A 9,709-nucleotide genomic window follows, 5' to 3' on the forward strand; every position below is an offset into this window, starting at 1 on the left:
AGTTAAAAGTGAATAAGTGTTGTCTTCATGATGTCTCCTTATAGGAGGAGTCCGAGCGTTCTAATCTCTAAAAGAGCCCTTCCAAAGAGAGAAAATATAAAACCCTAGTTGTTGTATTAGTGCACAGGAGTGCCTTGTCGGTGGTGTGGATATGTCCAGATGCAAATGGTGTGGAGATGAGTATCTAGAAGATCTACTAAGCTCCCATAAGATATTTGCAAACAGATCCCTTAAAACCCTAATTGAATTAACCTAAAAATTTTAGTGAAAGTAAGGTAGCGAAGCATAAAATTTTCTACAACATTGGGTATTCGATGATGTCCATTAATGGTGGTCACAGACAGAAAAAATTTTATCTCAAAAGTTGGGTGAGCCCATGGAAATAATAAGCGTAGTCGACAAAGAGGTGGATGCAACACCATAGATAAAGTGTTTTGCTAGGGTGCATAGTGTTGGGTTGTGTTATATTCTTTCCACGACTAGCCCATGTAGTTAGCCAGAGGGTTAGAGGGGGGCAGAGCCCCCCCTTCATTGCGCTAATTACATAGTAGGAAGGTCACAGGGTGTTTGAGGGGTGCAGGTAACCCCACTCCATGGGGTCTTGGGCAGCACCTCGGAAAATTTTGGTTTTGGAACCTATGTTACGTTGGGTGGACCCACCTATGGTTTTATGCATGATTTGCGCACATGTTTTGGACGCGATGGTTTTTGGTCCATGGTATTGGATGCTTCGGTATGTATAAATATCTATTATAACATTGAAAGGAACATAATGAAAAATCAAGCTGGTAGTCCTGGTTTTTGGGATCTACGGGAAAATCTCTGTGTATATGTGTTTTATGTGTTATTCTCTCACATTGTTTATTTTATGTGTTTTAGAATTCATATGCAAGTAATTTCTGTACGAGGTTAAAACCTACATTTGGTATCAGAGCTATTTTTGGCTTCAAGGGGATGCCTTTGTTGTTGAGGGGTTTCGCTCGGGCCTGTGTTAGAGCCTGTTCAATGGGAGATCTGTGAGATCGATTCTGCTGGTGAAAGATGATGGCGAGAAGTGGAAAGATAGAGACAAGGAAATTTAATGGTCAGATTTTTGAGTTGTGGAAACTCAAGATGGAGGATCTGTTGGTGGATAAAGATCAGTCGATCACGGTAGATCCAGGTACTAAACCAAAGAGAGTGTCCGATGAAGAATGGAAGAAGTTGGATTAGAAGGCAAAGAGCAAAATACAATTGTGTGTCTCATATTGAGTATTGTTGAATGTATCAGGGGAAGCTACAACGAATGCTTTGTGGGAGAAGTTAGGGACTTTGTACAAATTTCAGTCTCTGGTGAATAAATGGATCCTACGGAAAAAGTCGTATAACCTGAGGATGAAAAATGGAGACTTGGTGACAGAGCATCCGAACGCATTTAATACTATGGTAAGTCAGTTAACATCTGTTGATAATAAAATTTTAGATGAAGATAAGTGCATTAGTTTGTTGTGTTCTTTACCAAATTCGTGGGATAGTTTGATTATTGCAATAGGTAGCAATGCAACTGCCTTACAGTTTGATGAAATAGTCTCATCCTTGTTGATGGAGGAGATGAGACAGAAAAATATGGAGAGCCGGAATGGTGATGCCTTGTCTATACGAGGACAGTCATAGAACAGAAACAAAAATAAGTCATCGAGCGGGAGATCTAAATCTCTAGGAAAACCTATAAAGGTGGTGTGCTGGAAATGCGGAAAGGAAGGGCACTACAAAAGGGACTGTAAATATAAAGCTCCTGATAAAAGAAAGGGATATGATGATGCTCCTTCTGTAGAGGTGAAAACCACCTCAAATGAAGGTGGGGATGTGTACTTGGCTTCTTCAAGTACACATGTAGATCATGGGGCATGGTTGATTGATTCAGGTGCATCCTTTCACTTCACTCCCCATAGAGAGTGGTTCTGTGAGTATGAAAAATACGATGGTGGTGATGTCTTCTTAGGGGATGATAGGAAGGGTAGAATCATTGATCGTAGAAAAGTAAAGTTGAAGTTGCAAGGTGGAAGGGTTAAAACACTTTCGGGTGTTCTGCATATTCCTGCATTGGCCAGAAATCTGATTTCTGTAAGCAAGTTGGATGATGCAGGTGTAAAAACAGTGTTCGAGAAGGATACTTGCATGATGGTTCGGGGAGCACTGGTATTGATGTAGGGAGTTTGGCTTGGAACTCTGTACAAGCTATAAGGTAGCACGGTTGTTGATGGGTGCAACAATTCTGTGGTTCCTGAATGTGGAGCAAAAAATCTAGTGGTCTCTAGAGAGAAGACCATGTTGTGGCATCAAAGGCTTGGACATATTGGAGTGAAGGGCCTTTGAATACTTCATGGTAAAGGTATGGTAGAAGGTAATAGTAAGAGATCTCTAGATTTTTATTTCTGTGAAAATTGTGTATATGGGAAGAAGAATCGAGTGATTTTCCCCTCTGGTGGTAAGAGGGTGAAACATATATTAGAGATTGTGCACAGTGATGTGTTTGGACCTGTGAAGGTTCCATCACTAGGTAAGTCTATGTACTATGTATCATTTATAGATGACTTCTCAAGGAATACATGGATATATCTCCTTAAGAAGAAATATGAAGTCTTTGAAAGGTTTAAAGAATTCAAGGCTCTGGTGGAAAGCCAAACAGAGAAGAAGATAAAGGTGTTGAGGACAGATAACGGTGGAGAGTTTTGTAGTAAGGAATTTGAAGAATTTTGTAAGAAGTGTGGTATAGCATGGAAGAAGACTACTCCATATACACCTCAGCAAAGTGGAGTTGCAAAAAGAATGAACAAGTTGTTGATGGAAAGGGAAATAAGCATGCTCAGTGGTGCCAGGTTAGGATAGGAATTCTGGGGAGAGGCAGTGGAGACAGCATGTTACCTGGTCAATAGATCACCTTCATCAGCATCACAGGAAAAAACTCCACAAGAGGTATGGACTAGTAAGAAACCCTCTCTTTCACATTTGAGGGTATTTGGATGTGATGCATATGTACATGTTCCAAAGGAGAAACAAACCAAGTTGGATAGTAAATCTAAAAGGTGCATCTTTATTTGGTATAAGGATGGTTTAAAGGGTTATAAGCTTTGGAACCCAGTAACAAGGAAAGTTCTGTACAACTGAGATGTGGTGTTCAGAGAGGTGAAAGATGTTATTAAACACGAAGTCCAACCAAAGGAACCTGAGAAGATAGAGTTTGAGCTAGAATCATACTCTACAACAGAGGAGGAATCAGAAGATGAAGAGCCACAAACTTCGGGTGTGAGAAGATCAGTTTGAGAAAGAAGGCAGCCAGAAAGGTATAGTCCATCTACTTTCTATTCAAATTTTTCTTTATCTATTACTAATGATGATCCCAGAACTGTGAAAGAAGTAGTAGATTCAGAGGTTGGAAAACTCTCAAAATATTCCATGGTTGATGAAATGGCATCTTTGCACAAAAATGAGGCTTGGGATCTTGTGGATTTATTGGCTAGAAGGAAACCCATTGGCAGAAAATGGGTGTTGAAGGAAAATACAAATGCAGAAGGAAAGGTGGAGAAATACAAAGCTCGGTTGGTAGCAAAAGGTTATTCCCATGTGCTGGGAATTTATTTTGGTGATATTTTCTCTCCCGTTGCCAAGGTAACTTCTATTATATTACTTTTATCTATTGCTACTGCTTTTAATTTTGAGGTAGAACAGATGGATGTGAAGACAACATTTCTTCACGGGGATCTGGAAGAGGAAATCTACATGAAGCAACCTAAAGGATTTGCAGTGAAGGGTAAGAAATAGCTAGTATGAAAGTTAAAGAAGTCTCTGTATGGGTTAAAAACGTCACCAAGGATGTGGTATCATAAATTTGATACATTTATACAGGGACTTGGCTTCACTAGAAGCAAAGCAGATCACTGTGTGTATTTTAAATTAATTGGTGACTGTGTTATTTATTTTGTCTTGTATGTGGATGATATGTTGCTGGTTGGAAATGACAAAGAAATTATCCAGGATTTGAAGACACAATTGTCCTCCAAATTCGACATGGAAGATCTTGGTGCTGCGAACTTAATTTTGGGCATGCAAATTAAAAGAGATCGGGCAAAGAGGAAGCTCTGGTTAAACCAGAGGAACTATGTCGAGACAATATTGCATAGATTTAATATGCAAGATAGTACACTGATGAAGGTTCCTATTCCTGTAGGTGTAAAGTTATCTATTGAATAGTGTCCCATGACACAAGAAGAGGAAGAGGACATGTCCCGTGTTCCATATGCAAGTGCACTCGGTAGCCTAATGTATGCAATGGCCTGTACTAGACCAGACATTGCACATGCAGTGGGAGTATTGAGCAGGTTTATGTCAAAACCAGGAAAGGAGTATTGGACAATAGTGAAGTGGGTTTTCAAGTATTTGTGTGGCACTAGTGATTATGGTTTGCGATACCAAGGAAGACCAGGATTGGACAGAGTGTTGGATATTCGTGGCTTTGTTGATGCAAACTGGGCTGGAGATCTGGATCAGAGAAGATCTACAAGTGGGTATATGTTTAACCTATTTGGAGGTGTAGTTAGCTGGATGAGTAAGAAATAATCTGTAGTGGCACTATCAACTACAGAGGCAGAATACATGGCAGTCACTCATGCAGGAAAGGAAGCAATTTCGTTGCAGAGATTGTGTTCAAGTATGGGGTTAGTATAGGGAGCTATAGGATAGACTGTCATAGCCAAAGTGCAATTTTCTTGGAAAATAACCCTACGTATCATTCAAAGACAAATCACATTGATGTTCAGTATCACTTTGTGAGGGATATGATAGAAGAAAAAAGGTGTTGCTGGTAAAGGTGGACACTTTGAAGAATATTGCAGATGCATTGACAAAATCTGTGAGCTCTGAGAAGTTCTCTTGGTGTAGAAAAGCAATGGGTGTTGTAGGGCTAGATAAATGACTAAGCTCTCTTGTGGCCCACTATGGAAAGAAAACAACAAGCGGGAGAATTTTGAGTTGTGTTATACTCTTTCCACGACTAGCCGACATAGTTAAGCGGGGGGTTAGAGGGGGGGCGGAGCCCCCCTTTCGTTGCACCGATTGCGTAGCGGGGGGGTCACAAGGGATTTGAGGGGTGAAGGTAACCCCACTGTGTGGGGTGTAGGGAAGCACCCTAGAAAATTTTGGTTTTGGAACCTATGTTAGGTTGGGGCAGACCCACCTATGGTTTTGTGCATGATTTGCGCACATTTTTTTGGACGCGATGGTTTTCGGTCAATGGTTTTGGACACGATATTTTTTGGTCCATGGTATTGGATGCTTTGACATGTATAAATATGTATTATAATATTGAAAGGAACATAATGAAAAATCAAGCTGGTAGTCCCGGTTTTGGGAACCAGGGGAAATCTCTGTGTATATGTGTTTTATGTGTTATGCTCTCGCAATTTTTATTTTATGTGTTTTAGAATTCATATGCAGGTAATTTATATACAGGGTTAAAACCTACACACAGCTTAGATAAAAAAGTAGAATATCAGAGTAATTCACTACACAGTAGAATAACACCACTCAACCTTGATAATGAGACTCCAAAATATGCTAGATTTATGCATCTAGTTGGGGTGTATTGGTCAAAAAATTTTCGATGAGACAATGTAGTATAAAGAATACAAGTTGATTGGAGCAGGTGCACGATCCTCAGCATGTTGAGTTGTGGGTGTAGTTGGAAAGAATTGAAAATGGGATTGAGGTTTTTTAGAACACAAGTTTGCTAGAGTAGGTGCCTGATCATGAGTGAGTCGATCTATTGGTATAGTTAGAAAGAATCGAAAACACGTACCAAAAGGGGGATTGAGGTTTTTTATTACACCAAAACTTGTAAATTTTCAAATTCTTTCTATTGATGGTAATTATTGATTTTTGACAAGGAAATTGACCCTGAGTGAAGTTTGTAATACCATATTGGGATTTTTGGGTGGACAAACATCACTAAACTTAAGCCCTTGTTATTACATCAAAATTGGTGTTTCCGATATAGTAGTTACAATAAGTAATTAATTTCAAATAACCAATAAAATGAGTATGAAAATTACTCCAATTAAAAATCTTTGCCTTTCCTATTACCTCAAAAACCATGTTTCACAATTACTCTAACAAAAAAACTTAATGAAAAAATGATTTTAGATTTATGAAAAGAGCTTTAAATTTAATATTTTGATATTAAATGATAAATCTTAATGAATTAAAAAAATAAAATAACAGGGAATCAATGCTACATAGTAGCTAGTACCTAGTACTTGCTTAGTTTAAATATAGTTAATTGGAGTATGAATTTTTCATTGGTTATAATGAAGCTTCATAACATATCTTTTTGGTAGTGTTTAGTTCAAATAGATATGGAGAAACTTAGTTTCCACTCAATGAGATGTCGTTTCCAAGAAACTTATTTTTCACAACCAATTGTCTCTTACAAAGTTCATGGGAATTACAAAGTTCATGGGAATTGAACATGATTGATATAGAGTTGAATGCAATTGTGTTTGTGGTAGTGAAGATATGGGAATATGAAACAAAACTTTTATTGTTTCACTCAAATGGTGTCTCTTTCTTTTGCAAAGAAAAATTGAGTTGAGGTGATCTATAATTTGTGATTTAGTATTAAATTGATTTTTAAATTAAATTATAAAGACATGTTAATTAATATTTATGAATAATTCATAATAACAAATGTCTCGCTATTAATTTAACAACTAAATTATAACTAGCATAGTTATATAAATTAAATCACTACTAACTATAGATGGATATCAAAAAACTTACTTTCTAATCAAAATATTTAGTTCCTAAAACATTTGGTATCGTGAAAAAAAAATCATTTAAAATTTTTAGATATTAAAATAAATAAAATATATCATTATCCATTTGCAATTTTTTTCTAAATAATATACTTTTTTATATGATTTTTGATATAGTACTAAATTGATTGAATTTGATAGTCACTTTGAATCAAACTAGGAATAAAGTTGTAGTAGATTAAACAGTTTTAACAAAATTCACACATTAACTTTTTGCATGGTAACTAATATCAATATTTTGTGTTTGATTCAAGGAAAGAAGATAACACAACTTTAACAAACCAATTGAAACAAATGAGAAATTGAAGACTAACCTCCCAATAAATGCGGAATAATGTCAAACGACTTCAAATAGAATATGGAACTTCAAGGTGGGATCCTCATAATATCGAAGCTAGAGTTTAAAATCCTTTGACATGCGAGAACAATAAACATTAATCATAGACACACTAAAGGAATTAAAAATAATAATAATAATAATAACTTCTTGAACTCAAAAAGTTCAATTTATGGAATTCTTAAATTCAATTTCTTGTTATAAGATCAATTTCTTGATTTTTTCTCAAAGTTAAAAAAGCAATGGTCATGAGATCCTAAAAATGAGTAACTATACATCAATAAAACTTTCTTAATAAAATTAGGAAAGAAATTGTAAAAACTAAGAACTAATTATCATAATAAGTATTAATTAGAAAAACCATGTGTAAACAAGAAAAAAAAATATGTTTATTGTAATTGGAATTTAAAATAGAGAAACCAATACAAAAAGACAAAAAAAAAATATAAGTGAAATTAAAAAGTAAGAAAAAAATATATGTTGGAAAAAGATTTTTTAATTGTTTTTTCGTCTTTAAAATTTGTCATCTTCCAAAAAAACATTGAAAAAGAAAAAAAATATACAAGTCAAATTAAAAAGTAATAAACTGAAAAAGAAAAAAAATAAAAAAAATTAAGGTTTTTTTAAATTATTTTATTCTCTTTACAATTTAAATTATTTTATTCAATTTATAATTTTCATCTTAAATTGAAAATATGGGAAAATTAACTATAATTCCTGCAATTAGAAATAATAGAAAACTGAAAATAAAAGTAAAAAATTTAAATAGAAAAGCAATAAAACTAAAAAGAAAAAAATAATAACTAATAGAAGTGCAAGTTACTAAATAACTCATAATATGACCTCAATGAATCATCTTATAAATAAATAAATTTAAATAAAATCAAAAAATAATAAAAAATGAATCCCCTATGTTAATCTATGGATAAGTGACATAAATATTTGGTCAAAAATAAACTAATACACACTCAAATGAGAAATTAAATGCCTAATACCATGTCTTAGGTTAAACTAAACTTAGTTAAACAAAAAGATAACAAAAAAAAATTCATAAAAAAATAAAACAAATAATAAAATACTGTATTGCTGAATGCCATCACCAAAAATTAAGAAATATGATTAAATAATATTGTTTATATTAACACATATATTTACTTGTGTGTTTTATTTTTATTATCCCTGCAACATGCATTGTATAACACATTCAGTTTTTTCTTTGATTGGGTATTAGTGTGTATTTGACCAAAAATTTATAACGCTTATCCATAATTTAACAATAGCAATTCAATTTTTATTAATTTTTATTATTATTGAAATTTATTTATTTGTAACATGATTGGTTGAGGTCTTAATACTGGTTGTTTAGTAACTTCTATTTCTATTTTAATTTAAGTGTCTGTGATCCATAATTTCAATAAGGACAATGGCTAAAAAATTAGTAGTTGTTGGATCCGTGCCCTTTCTTCCCAGTCCTATCTCCTCTCTTCAATGCCTCCCCCCTCTATTAATGACTTCTAAAAACTTTTCCCCCTTTCCTTTTCTCTAAGATTTCCCTTATCTAAACTAACCCTACTGGTGAATATTTCCCTTCCCCCTTTTAAATAATAAGTTTTGGTTCTCTTTAGATAACTTATTGAATAAGTTACATTAAAATGTTTCCCAAAACCATTATTGATAAAATATTACTATTATAATATTATAATAATAATTTAACAATGTTTAGTTATGATTTAAGGATAATATTATTGTAATACTATTAATATTGACTTGGATTAACAATTATATTAGTATTATATATTTAAGATTACCATTGGCTTAACTAACTAAAATGAATTAATATTACATATTATAAGATTATTATTAAAATAGTAAATTTATTACTACTATAATATCATGATATTTTAATAATATTTAAGATTATTATAATACTAATATTATTTCGTATTAAAGAATACTATAAAACATTATTGATATACCTTAATAATATTATTATAATTCAAATTACCTTTGTTATAACTAAATGGGTTATAAATGCATTAAAATAAACATTGTTTTATTATAGATAAGGGGGATTGGGCTCTGCGGCTCTCGGAGGTTTTGATCCCGCGCAAACCAAAAATGCAGCAGGCCGCAGCAAGGCAACCTGTAATCGAGGACTCTCTCGGCAAACCCATCAGCCCCTGGATCGAACTGCCTCACAGGGATTTAGATGGCTACATCGTGGGGAAGATGAGGGTGCAGGCACCCAAGAACTGTTCTGAAAGGAGAACGCAGAGCAGCATTGGCGATTTCTCCGAGGCGATCACTGATGCCGAAAACCTACAAGCGGAGGAAGGGAGACTCCCAGGACGAGATCGAAGTCTCTATGCTGCTGGGAGAACAGATCTCGAGCCACAGGCAGTGCTGGAGGCTAGATTTGGAATCAGATCTACTTTTCTTGCCATGAATTTCTCTTCTCTCTGGTCTGACACGGCTTGGATCAATAAGGAATGGCCGTCCAACAGCCTAGTTCATACGATCAAGG

This window comes from Pinus tabuliformis, chromosome 6 (assembly GCF_031772625.1).
Source record: "Pinus tabuliformis cultivar Carrire ecotype Pingquan chromosome 6, CPIR1, whole genome shotgun sequence".
Taxonomy (NCBI): Eukaryota; Viridiplantae; Streptophyta; class Pinopsida; order Pinales; family Pinaceae; genus Pinus; species Pinus tabuliformis.